The sequence below is a fragment of the Gracilinanus agilis genome, chromosome 4 (genome assembly GCF_016433145.1).
Source record: "Gracilinanus agilis isolate LMUSP501 chromosome 4, AgileGrace, whole genome shotgun sequence".
Classification (NCBI taxonomy): domain Eukaryota; kingdom Metazoa; phylum Chordata; class Mammalia; order Didelphimorphia; family Didelphidae; genus Gracilinanus; species Gracilinanus agilis.
In genome coordinates this window covers 36245154-36257665 of record NC_058133.1, presented here as the reverse complement: position 1 = coordinate 36257665, position 12512 = coordinate 36245154, and positions in this window count along the sequence as shown.

The following is a 12512-nucleotide window of genomic DNA, read 5'->3' as shown; positions in this document are numbered from 1 at the left end:
GATCACATTAATAGAAACAGTGTTATTTTAAAAACAACAACAATAACAACAAAAGCAGTTCTCAAAGAATGGAAAACCATTTACAATCACATGAAAGATTTCTTCAAATCACTATAAGAGAAAGGCAAATCAATTAAACTCTAAGGTTTTTACTTGAGATCCAGAAATGACAAAAGATGGAACTAGTTGATCTTGAAAGGTCTGCAGAAAGACAGCACACTAATATACTTGGTAAAGTGGAGAATTGTTCCAAACAATCTGGAAAGTAATTTGGAATTATGTTTAAAATATTAATAAGATGCCCTTTGGTCACTGCTAGATCTATGATCAAAGACAGAAAGAAAGGTCCCACATACACCAAAATCTTCATTCCATCATTTTTTATTTTTATTATTATTATTATTTTTAACCCTAACCTTATGTCTTGATTCTAAGGCAAAAGAGTGGTAAGGACTAGGCAATGGGAGTTAAGTGACTTGCCCAGGGTCACACAGATAGGAAGTGTCTGAGGCCAGATTTGAACCCAGGACCTCCCGTCTGTAGGCCTGGCTTTCAATCCACTGAGCCACTCAGCTACCCTCTCCATCACTTTTTATACAAGGGAACATAATAAATGTCCATTGATTAGAGAATGGCTAAACAAATCATATGATATCAATGTAATGAAATATCATTTTGTAATAAGGAAATTATAACTTTAAAGAATTCTGAAAAGCCTAGAAAGATTTGCATAAACTGATGCAAAGTGAACATATTGGGGAGGGAGGAATATATGCAATGACTATAGCAGTGTAAATCAAAAGAATAGAATCAAAAAAAATTAAAACTAAGTCCACATTAATGAGAGCAACCAAGCTTAGCCAGAAAGGACTTGAGAAAATGTAATTCCTTCCTTTGCAGAAGTGGTTGACTATGAGTACTTGAATATGGCATGTGCTATCAGTCATAGTTGATGGTTTTTCTGAACTGATTTTTTTTTCTTATTTTAAAAAAATAAAACATGGCCCACTAGTTGGGGAAAGGAGGATATATTAATAAATAAGGGTTATATCAGATATAAATAGAAATAAATTTCAAGAGGATAAAAGCATAAAAAGAGAAATCTAATTTCTAGGACTGGTATTTCTGATGAACTTTGCCCTGATCAAATCTCATCTTGAATATTGTGTTTAGTTCTAGATATCCCATCTTAGGAAGGAAAATGATATGTTGAACAGAATAGAAATGAACAAATAGAGTGGAAAAGGACCTGGAAATCATGCCATATGAAGAATGGTTGAAAGAACTAGGGATTTTTAACTCCCCCCCCAAAAAAAAAACCTCCAGAAAGGGGATACTGATGGTTGTCTCCTAGCATTTGAGGATTAATTTTCCAGAAAGTGAAATTAATTTGTTCTTCTTACAGTAAGAGTATAGAATTAGGAAAAAATAATGAATGAGCATATACTAATCACTTACTATGTGCAAAGCACTGCGCTAACCATTGGGGACACAAATAGAGGAGTAAGACTGTCCTTGCCCTCCAGGAGCTCACATTCTAATGGGAAAGACTACATACAGGGGTGATTGCATAGTGACAAATTTTAGCTGGCTTTCAAGGAAAACTTCCTAACAGTTACCTAAAAGTGTCATAGGTTGGTTACCTTGGTAGGTCATGAGATCTGGTAATCTTCAAGTAAAAGCTGGATTGTCAGATATATGAGAGAGGAGAGTCTTTTTTTAGAAATGGTTGGACAGGTCAGTCAATTCACATGTAATAAGTGTCCATTATGTGCTACCATACTAAGTTCTGAGCATGCCAGAAGAGGCAAATGACAGTCCCTGTCCTCAAGGAGCTCATATATTGGATATATAGCAAACAAACATGTATAAACATGCTATATATGGTATAATTTGGAAAACATCAACAGAAGGAAGGTACTAGAATTGAGAAGTATAGGAAAAGGCTTTCTGCAAAAGGTTGGATTTAAGTTGGAACTTAAAGTCAGAAAAATGTAGGGATTAAAAATTAATGGTTTGACTGAAATATATGAAAATTATAAATAATAATTGTGGTTACCAATTCAAAGTATTATTGCTCAAAATCAAAATGATTTTAATAGCTTTTATTTACAAAAGAGGTGGAAAGAGTGAAAGTAGAGAAATATAAAAGGGTAGAGAAGACATTAGCCTATCTAATTAAATATTGCTCCAGTGCTTAACTCAGCCATGACTTGATGACCTTGAATGAGAATTAAACTCTCTCCAGAAGACAGGAAGGGAAAGCCAGCTATCCACTCACCCAAGTTCCCTCCAAGAGGGAGGTCAAGACAATGACTTGAGCTGAAGGTAACTCCTGAGGCCAACTTTCTTCCTTCCTTGAGCCAACCTTCTTCTTGAAGCCAACTTCCTTCTTGAAGTCGACTTCCCTGGCCCTAGAAATTCAGGGCCTTTTATAGTGGCTTCTTGTCCCTTCCTCTCTTCATAAGGGCCAATCATAGCTTCCAAATTGCCCAGTACTGCCCAGGGAACCACTTCTCATGTCTGGAGAGGTGAATACTCATCAAAAGGTTTCTCAGATTCCTGGCTGATTGAGGTATAAATTCTCATTTCCTGACTGATTGAGTTGAAAGGATGGAGAGCTCCTGCACTTAGTAATAAGTAGGGCATTCAAGCTTTTGTCGATTCAATTCAAAAGTAGACAAAGGAGAGTTAATCCTGTTTTCACAATCTAGAGAGGTACCACGTAGGGGTATTTAAGTTATTGTTAACCAAGTGTTAACTCAAAATAGACAAAGGGAATAAAGGCTTCCTTTTCATAAGTATAAACTCAGAATAGACAAAGAGAACAAAGAATTCCCTTTTCACAGAATCCAATAGGTAGAAATGAGGAGGGAGAACATTCTAGACATTGGGAACAGCCAGAGAAAATGCCCCAAACTGAGAAATGGAGTTTTGTTCATAGAATACCCAGGAGGCCAAGGTTACTGGACTAAAGAGTATAATCAGGAAGCAAGGTATAAGAAGATGAGAAAAGTGGGAGGGGGCTTTGAATGCCAAACAGCATTTTGTATTGGATTTTGGAAGCAATAGGGAACAACTGGAATTTATTGAGTAGAGAGCAACGATCAAGCAAATCTGAACTTTAAGAAAATCACATCATTTTGTTGTTTCCCTTCTGATTTTGGTTGCATTGTTTTTGTTTGTACAAAAACTTTTTAATTTAATATAATCAAAATTATTTAAAAATCTTTATAACAAAAAACTCTGACAGAGGTCTAATTACTCATATATACAAGGAACTAAATCAATTGTATAAAAAATCAAGCCATTGCCCAATTGATAAATGGGCAAGGGACATGAATAGGCAATTTTCAGATAAAGAAATCAAAACTATCAATAAGCACATGAGAAAGTGTTCTAAATCTCTAATAATTAGAGAAATGCAAATCAAAACAACTCTGAGGTACCACCTCACACCTAGCAGATTGGCTAAAATGAAAGAAGGGGAGAGTAATGAATGTTGGAGGAGATGTGGCAAAATTGGGACATTAATACACTTCTGGTGGAGTTGTGAACTGATCCAACCATTCTGGATGGCAATTTGGAATTATGTCCAAAGATCGATAAAAGAATACCTGCCCTTTGATCCAGCCATAGTGTTGCTGGGTTTGTACCCCAAAGAGATCATAGATAAAAAAGACTTGTACAAAAATATTTATAGCTGCTCTCTTTGTGGTGGCAAAAAAACTGGAAAATGAGGGTATGCCCTTCAATTGGGGAATGGCTGAACAAATTGTGGTATATGTTGGTGATGGAATACTATTGTGCTCAAAGGAATAATAAACTGGAGGAATTCCATGTGAACTGGAAAGACCTCCAGGAATTGATACAGAGTGAAAGGAGCAGAGCCAGAAGAACGTTGTACACAGAGACTGATACACTGTGGTAAAATCGAATGTAATGGACTTCTGTACTAGCAGCAATGCAATGACCCAGGACAATTCTGAGGGATTTGTGGAAAATAAAACTACCCACATTCAGAGGAAGAACTACAGGAGAGGAAACACAGAAGAAAAACAACTGCTTGAACACTTGAGTTGTTGAGGATGTGATTGGGGATGTAGACCTGAAAGGACCACACCAATGCAACTATCAATAATATGTAAATAAGTCTTGATTGATGATACATGTTAAAAGCAGTGGAAATGCGAGTTAGCTATGGGGGGGGTGGGGAATTTGAGGGGGTGAAGGGTAAAGTAAAAACATGAATCATGTAACCGTGGAAAATTTTTCTAAAAATAAAAAAATTAATAAAACTAACTAACTAAATAAATAAAAATTACATCAGTGACTAAGTGGAGGCTAGATTGGAGTAAGAAAAGACTTGTGGCAGGCAGACCTACCCATGGCTTTTGCAATAGTTTAGGTGTAAGGTGGTGAGGGTATACGCCAATGGTATGGCAGTGTCAAAAAAGAAACTGGGTTCATTTGAAAGATGTTGCAAAGGTAAAATTGACAATTCCCAATAGCTGTCTAACAATAGATTGGATATTGGGGTAGAGGAAGCAGGTAAAAGAATAGTAAGTATTCAAGAATGACACCTAAGTTGGGAGTCTGAGGGACTTTGAGGATGATATTAACCTGTACAGAAATAGGGAATATAAGAAGAGTGGAGAGTTTGAGGCCAAAAAAAGAAATGAGTTTCAGATTTGGACATGTCGAGTTTAAGGAATTTACTGGACATCTAGTTCATGATGTCTGAAAGGCATATGTAGATGTGAGATTGGACATCAACAGAGAAAATGAGGGAGTATAGGTAGATTTGAGAATCATCAGGATAGAAATGGTAAGTAAATCCATGGAAACTGATGAGATCACCAAGTGAAATAGTATAGAAGGAGAAGAGAAGAGAGCCCAAGACAGAACCTTGAAGGACACCTAAAGTTAGAGGAGTTAGACTGGAGTAGGATTCAGCAAAGGAGACAGAGAAAGAACGCTCAGGGAGGTAGGAAGAGAACCAGTAAAGAGTAGTATTCCAACAACCTAGAGAGAAGAGAGTATCAAGGAGGAGGGGGAGATCAGTATTAAAGGCTACAAAGAGGTCAAGGAGAATGAGGATTGAGAAAAGACCATTGAATCTGACAAGAGATCACTGATGACTTTGGAGAAAGTAGTTACTGTGAAATGATTAGCTTGGAAGCTGTGTTGTAAGCCCTAGAGGTAGAAGAGATTCTTATGGGATAGAAGTGTCAAGTGAGAGTTTTTTGAGGATGAGAGAGATGTGGACATATATTGTAGGCAGTAAGAAATGAGCCAGTAGACAGAAAAGGAAAATAATGGCGTGGTGATGACAGAGGAGACACTGTTGTAGGAGATCATATAGAATGGAATCCCTTATTCAGGTAGAGGGGTCAGCCTTGGCAAAGAGCAAGGCCATCTCTCTATATGAACCAGGAGTGAAGGAAGAGAATTACAGAAGGCATTTGAGTGCTATGAGATGAGGGTGTTCATAGTGAATGATCTCAATTTTTTTTCTGTAAAACATGAAGCAAGGTTCTTAGCTGAGAAGGGAGAGAAGGGGGAATCATGGGAAGTTTGGGGGATGAGAAGGTTTGGAGCCACTTTGAAAAGTTGGAAGAGTGAAACGATAAGGGAGGCATAGTAGGATTCCTGGGCAGCAGTGAGGGTCTAGTTGAGGTCATATAACAAATTTATAATGCATATAGTTGGAAGAATCTTGTGATTTTCTCCACTTTTGTTCAACAACATGTGGGTAGGAGTAAAGCTGTAGATAGTGGGAGGGACTGAACCAAGGCAAAGGCTTGGCAGGACATAATCAGTGATATGATAAGTATGGCAGGGACTTGAAGAGGATTGTGTAGAGTTGAATTGGTTCATGTAGGGGTTAAGAGGAGGAAAAGAGGAGAGAGTGGCTAGTTCAAGAACAGTAGCCTGGGAGAAAAATGAGTAGTTGAAGGATTAGAGGTCATAACATGGATAAAAAGTGAGATTATAAGAGAAGGCAGAGGGAGAGGTGGACAACCAATAGATTATGGTTGGATAAGGAGATTTCAGATTCTTGAATATGGAGATAATACATTTTTGGGTGATGGCAAGACTGAGGGTATGACCATCTTTAAGGGTGGTCCCTTCCAACTCAGAGATTCCATGAATGCCACTAGGGATTTAACTAATGCACAAAGACACTATTTTTAACATAGTTGAAACCAAGTAAGTTACCATTTTTTTCTTCTAGAAGCTTTATTTTTCTCCAGATCCTTTCCTCACATCAATGGATGAGCTTCCTGAAAGTTATGGCTATGACACTCTGTTAAAGTGGAATTAACTAAGTTGTTTAGATCTTTGTTTTCTTTAAAGTCTGGTTAACTTTTTGAGTTCCACTATTTGAATCCTTCTGAAAGAGCAATCCTTTTTCCATGTGTCTAACATGCTACTTCTACTCTCATCATATTAGTCCCTAAGCTAGTCATTTATTCTCACCACCATATATGTGAGCTGCATGCCAATAATGAGGATTCTGAAAGGCTGAGAGGAAGGAGTGGATTCCAGGAAAGGAAGATAACTTAGAGATAGGAGGTAGAAGATGCAATTTTGAGTTAGAAAACAGTTATTGATCCAGTTTAGTTGGAGGGTAAAGTGGAAAGCAGAACAATGTGAGATAAGCCTGGAAAGGTAGTTTTGAGGTAGATCATGGAAGGCTGTCAAAATCAAATTAAAGCATTTGTGTTTTTATTTAAAAAAAAACAGGGAAACATGAAAATTTTGAAAGGGAGCTGAAATTATTAGAGTAGTACCTTAGAAATATTAGTTGACAGCTGCATGAAGGATTGGCTGATGAGGGGAGAGATAGCAGTAAGTTGTTGTGTCCAACTCTTTTGTGACCCCATTTGTGGTTTTCTTGGCAAAGATACTAGAGTGGTTTTGTCATTTTCTTCTTTAGCTCATTTTACAGATGAGGAAACTGAGGCCAAGAAGGTCACACAACTAGAATCTGAGGACAGATTTGAACTTAGGAAAATGAACCTTCCTGATTCCAAGTCTGGTGTTCCTTGCTGCCCTATACCAGTGAGTGATTTATAATTGTTCAGGATGAAAGCCTGAATTAGTGTGACAAATTCATGAGTGGAGAAAAGAGGATGGAAGTGAGAGATGTTGTGGAGGTAGACGGAACAAGACTTGGCAAATAACTGGATAAGAGATGTGAGGGAAGGCAAAGAGTGAAAGATTCAATTTTGTCTGTTGATTGATTGGTTCATTGATTCAGCATCTTCCCATCCCCTGCTGCTGTCACATGGTAGGGGGAAGACCAAGGACTACTCTGGATTTGCTACATCATATGAAAATACCAAATCCTTTCAGTGACGGGCTACTACATGACCAGAAGCAGTTAGGAAGCTTTTTATCTCCCAACTGTCCAACCAATGAGTCACCATGTCCTAGGAGTTCCTAGAATTTTCCAAAGAAACTATAAATGCATGCTCCCTAAAAAGGTCCCTGTTGACCAGGCCATCTTCCATTACACAGGGATTGGGATGTGAGTCTTCTTCTACATGGCTCTCTTGGCTGCCATTGTCATCTATGAAAGTAAAGCTTTCTTTGCTTTCCATCAACATGTGCCATTTGCATTTACCATCTGCAAAATCAGTGGCTACTCTGACCTCCATCACTACATAATCCAGTTGAAAAGAGACCACTTGCTTCCAAGAAAAGGTGAGACACTTCAGTACTCACCCCAGTAGAGATGTTAAGATTCAAAGTGTCTTCCCTGCTTAGGCCTCCTGCCTGCCATCACCATATGGGTCAGTGGTGAGCACCTCTCCTTCAGTGTAGCATCTCTCACCATTACCAGTTTCAAAATCCAGAACTGTTCACCCTTCCATAACCCAGGGGGATCAAAGGCTATGGCTGCCTTAGAGGAAGGAAGAGTTATTGTCAAGGCTGCCAACATCAATTGGCCTGGCCTCAATCACATCCCTGATCTGTCACTAGGGCTGGGGTGTTTTCCTAAGTACTAAGCTAGAGAGAGAGCAAATGTGAAGTGATTGCCCTAGCCATGTCCTGCCCAGAATTTAGATTATAGTTCTAGAACTTGAGGGACTTCATAGGCCCTTGAATCAAGCATTGTCATTTGATAGATGAAGAAACTGAGGCCCAGAGAGATTAAATCCTAAAATCCCACTGGTAATGAGCATCAGAGGTGGGATTTGAACCCAAGTCCTTAGACTCCAGAGTCAGTGCTTTTTTCTGTACCATTAGTAGTCTCCTTCACCACATGATCTAACAGCCATGATCACTAAATTTTCTGTAGATTAAGAACAGGCTAAGAGTAAATCATGAGCTACAGACCTGTAGTTGGCCAGTTCAACAATGCACACTGCCCTCTATCCTTGATTCTCTTGCCTTTTTGTCTTTCTGACATTAATACCAGGTCAATCCTTGAACCTGAGTCATCCCCATATGTCCCTCTTTTCTCCACCTTTCTCACTGTCCTAGTCTCTTTACTGCTCATTCTCTTGTCTTCTTTCCTTCATGCCTTCTATCTGGCTCACCATAGTAGTTATCGAAAACTTTTTTCTTTCCCTTCAAACTCCTTTAGTAGTCCAAACCACCCTCTCTCTTTCTGCAGGGAACCTTCTACTGAACTGAAAAAACTGAAGCCATAAATAGAGAAGTGCCCCATTTTCTTTATGACACAGATCAAAACCTCTCTTCATCTTCATTCATTCTTACCTCCTTTGCTCTAGTCTCAGAGGATGAATCTTCTTCCGAGGACTAACCCTTGATTAAAATTTATGCTTTTGATGCCATTCTCTTCTGTCTCAGCTAAAACCTTTTCTTAATGATTATTCCATTTCCCCTCATCTTTAATCTTTCCCTATCTCTTGGTTCCTTTCTTATGACCTAGAAATTCTTCCAATAATAATATGGAGACAGGACATGAAGTACCAAATCTCCAACGAGTTATCCCCCAAGGGGTAATGAAGAAGTACATAGGGGGGGATTAGCAGGCTTCTGCATATTACCAATCATTCAGTGAGCATTTATTAAAGACTTACAATGTACCTGGCATCTTAAATAAAGAAAAAAAGCACCATCCCTGGGATCAAAGATCCTGTATTCAAATAGAGAGAACAACATGTAGATATCAAGTATGTAAAGAACCAGACAGAGCAGATCAAGGTAATCTGAAAAGGGAAGGCATTTGCTTCTGGAGGAATTGGGAAATTCTGAAGGTAGGACTTGAGCTGGGTCTTGGGAGAAAAAAAGCCAGGGAAGCTAAGAAGTCAAGGTGGGAGGCAGAGAGAACATCCCAGGCATGGGAGACAGGCATAGAGATGGGAGATGGAGTGACATATTCCAAGAACCACAAGTAGGCCAGTATGGCTAGATCTTGGGTGCATGGTGAGAGTTCATGTATAAAGGGACTGAAGAAGTAGAAAGAGCCCAGGTTGTGAAGGCCCTTAAATGCCAGAGGACTTTATACTTGATTCCGAAGATAACAGGGAGACCCTAGAATTCATTCAGCAGGGGAGTGATACAGTCAGACCTTTAGGAATATCACATGGACAGCTGAGTAGAGAACAGCTTGATATAAGAAAAAAATTGTGCACCAGCAGTAAAATTAAGACAATCATCAAAGTGAAGGAGGACCAGGGGAAAAAGGTAGGCTAAAGACAAAGTATTATATATGGACTACCCATGGGATCCATTGGAACCCATGTAAAAACAAGTCAGCTAAGTGATACAGTGAATAGAGTACCTCATCTGGAGTCAGGAAAACTCATTTTCCTGAGTTCAAATCTAGTCTCAGACACTTGCTACCTGTGTGACCCTAGGCAAGTCGCTTAATCCTGTTTGTCTCAGTTTCCTCATCTATAAATGAACTGGAGATGAAAATGGCAAACACTTATTCATAAGGATAAACTGAAATAATATTTAATAATATTTTGTAAAGTGCTTAGCAAGATGCCTGGCACATAGTAGGTAGTTTTTCTTGTTTTAAAAAAATTTCTTGTTTTTTAAAAAAAGAACCTTATTCCTTCAATTTCTCTGGAGATTTCCTTTTTTGCCCTTTTATTTGTCATCTTTCTTTTTGTTTCAAGGTGACTGAGGGGAACATGACTTAGATATCATCTTTCACACAATCATCTTGAGGGACAAAATAGCTTTTCCCCCCAACTTTTCTTTCTGCCTTCTTTAAACATAAGAAGCATTTTTGAATATAGCTTCTACCTTTTGCCTTGATTTTTTCCCTCATAATAACAACAAAAGTTTGAAGAAGCTAACTAACAAAATAATCACATCAGACATTGTTCTAAATCCCGACTCCCCAACTTTTCTCCTTTCAGATTCTCTCTTCCAGCTCATCCTCCTCATAACTGCCAAAATTCTCTTCCTAATGGACACGTCTTACCATATCATTCCATGACTCAAAATTCAGAAGAGGCCCCTATTTTCTTTAAAATAAAACAAAAATTCTTCAACTAGGCATTTGAAGCTCTCCAAGATTTAGCTTGTACCTACCTTTCCAGACTTTTTTTTTATAAGCTCATGGATAGAAAGCCAGAAGAGATTTTAGATGTCAGCTAATATCCATAAGGAAACTGATCTGAAGAATTCAAATGACTTGCTTAATATCACAGAAGTAATAAAAAATAGAATAAAGGTTTAACTTGGGTCCTTTCACCTCCAAAAAACCGGTATATTGCATTGCATCAACAAAACTCTCTATACATGAGGAAAATACGAAGTAGTAAATCATCACATGAAAGAATGCTTGGGTTCACTAGCAATTAAATAAAGGCATAAAAAAGCAAAAGGCTACCTCAATTCAACTAGGAAAAATGAATATAATTGATACAACTCATCCGTGGGGATGTGAGGAAAGTACACTTAAAATTTGCTGGCAGCACCATAAAAATGCGTGTTCAATCTTCTTGGAGAGCAATCTAGCAGTATGTAATGAGAACTCTAAAAGTGTAATTTTTAAAATTTACTTTAAGGACGAATCTTAAGGCAAAAACCAAAAAAGAAAAAAGGAAGCAATTTGTACAAAAATATTCATAGTAATACTATTTATAATAGCAGAAAATTGGAAACCCAAATATTCAGTGATACAGGGATAAACAAATTAGAGAATCCCAACTCAATGGAATACTATATAACTATGAAAAATGATTATTTTCTACTTCTAAGCTCTCTTCCTCCCAATTTTTTTCCATTGATTCCCTTGATATTCTTGGCCTTTTATTCCTCCAGATAAAAATTTAAAATATTTTATCTAGTTCTATAAAATAATCCTTTGGTAGTTTGAATGGCACAGCACTGGATAAGTAAATTGATGTAGGTAAAAATGTCTTTTTTTGTTATATCTGCTTGGCCTACTCATGAACAATAAATATTTCTCTACTTATTTGGATCTATAAGAAAACTCTCTTACAAAGGGTAAATCAGAAAGGGAAGCCCTGGGATGGTGTTATTGTGGTTAAACAAAAGTGTCCATTAGCTACCCCGCAGAGAAGCCCTGAGTGACTGAGCAGGGAGCTGATGGTCTCTCCTTGCTCCGCTAGCCCTCTAGTACAGAGCTACACAGAAGACCTTTTATTTTTGTTTCTGATAGAAAAGGAGAACCTCCTAAGAGACTATGGTTGAATCTAGTCAAGAGGGGTTTGACAATTTGACCTCAGGAGAGAAACCCCTTTCGGGTGACAGAGAAGCTATGACTGAAGGTGATTTCATAACAAGTTCAGAAGGGAAGGGGTCAGGATGGAGGGATTAGGATTTGCCCTAAACCTAAAGCACAGAGTGGTTTCAAGGCTCTCTCAGATCTGAGCTCAAGGCTCATAGGCTTCTGGAGGTTTCTTTCTTTCTATCCTCTGCTATTACCATGCTAGATTTCTCGAGTTCAATATCTTTAGCAATAGTCAGCAAGCGAAGAGGAGTTTTTGATCTTCAGGCCTGGCTTAGCCTGTCTCTCTGGGTTGTCACCCCTCAAAACAGGCTTTCAGTTCAGTGGGCAGAGCTCTGAACCTGAAGTCAGGAAGACTCATCCTCCCGAGTTAAAATCTGGCCTCAGAACTTACTAGCTTTGTGACCCTGGGCAAGTCACTCAGCCCTGTTTGCTTCAGTTTCTTCATATGGAAAATGACTTGGAGAAGGAAATGGCAAACCACTCTGGTATTTTTACCAAGAAAACCCCATATGGGATCAGGAGGAGTCAGATACAACTGAACAACAACTTTACGAAGAAGAAGAGTGTGATACGAAAGAAAGAGTGAGCAGTCAGTACTCTAAGTTTGGTGTAATTTGCTTCTATTCCTCTTCCCCCATTCTCTTTCTCTTATTTAGAGCCCCACAACATGTTCTTATCCTGATGAAAAACTGAAAAATTAAAAAAACGATTTGGAGAGATATAAGTAGTTCAGGGTTTCATTTTTAATTTTTTTTATTTGTTCAATTCCTAACTAAGGAAAACAATGTGTGGATGGCATTTTATTTTAGCTTATGAC